The sequence below is a fragment of the Myxocyprinus asiaticus genome, chromosome 19 (genome assembly GCF_019703515.2).
Source record: "Myxocyprinus asiaticus isolate MX2 ecotype Aquarium Trade chromosome 19, UBuf_Myxa_2, whole genome shotgun sequence".
Lineage (NCBI taxonomy): Eukaryota > Metazoa > Chordata > Actinopteri > Cypriniformes > Catostomidae > Myxocyprinus > Myxocyprinus asiaticus.
The window spans coordinates 19,465,618-19,466,757 of NC_059362.1; positions in this window are offsets into that span (position 1 = coordinate 19,465,618).

Here is a 1,140-nt window from a genome sequence, read left to right on the forward strand (position 1 = left end):
ATGTTCTTGGTTAAATACAAGTTAAGCTAAACCAAAAGCATTTGAGACAATGTTGATTTCAACAAAAAATTTATTTCGACTTGTCCCTCTTCTTTATAAAAAGTACAAATTTGTGTTTCAGTCAGGCACTTACAATGGAAGTGAATGGGGTCAATGATGAAAATGTATGGGGACAATTTTTGGAGGGTTTAAACAGAAATGTGAAACTTATAATCTTATAAAAGCACTTGCATTAATTATGTTAAAACTCATATTATTTGAGCTGAAAAGTCATTTAAATTTGTCATTTTTATAGTAATTTTAGGGTTTGCTGACATTACATCGTCATGGAATGAAGTTGTAAAGTTGGCTAAACCACACAGTGTAAGTAATTTTATCACACTAAAATAATTTTACACATATGTCTTGTGGCTATACTTCTGAAACTGAGTATTTTAATGTTCAAAAATTGGCACCATTCACTTCCATTATAAGTGCCTCACTGGAACAAAGATTTTAGCTTTTCTTTTAAAGAAAAGGAGGGGCGATTCAAAATAAATGTACATGTTAATCAATACTATGCCACAAATGCTGTCGATTGAGCTTTAACTTGTTTTGAACGACCTATTCCTTTAATACTAAATTATTGTCACCTCTATCACCCCTACATTTGTGCAGCTGGTGGGTCGTGTTCAGTATTCGAAAACTTTTCTGATTATGCGTGTAAAAGGCATCGATCCCAAGCCAAATATAAACAAATAGAGGCTGTATAAAAAAAGACTTGCAGATTTGCAGAGAACGGATTTATTTTCTGGTCAGAATTTCCATATATCCATAAGTATGTTTTCATGAATGAAACAAAAATCGAAGATTTTATGTCATGAACTCTGTAAATTACTATTTCTTTCTTTGGAGATTGTAGCAGCCATATATATTGTAAAACAACCTTGTTTTATTGCATGTTTAAAACCCCTTGCACCCAGAGCGCTTAAAGTTGTATAGCAGCCAGCCAATTAAAATTAAACTGAGTAATGCTTGTTCCACCATTCCAGACTTTACATGTCTTAAGATGTGCCAGCTTTCAGTGTATCATTTCAAGGGAATGAGTTGAGAATGCCACTAAGATCTACACAAGGCCAGATATTCACTCTGGAACTTAGC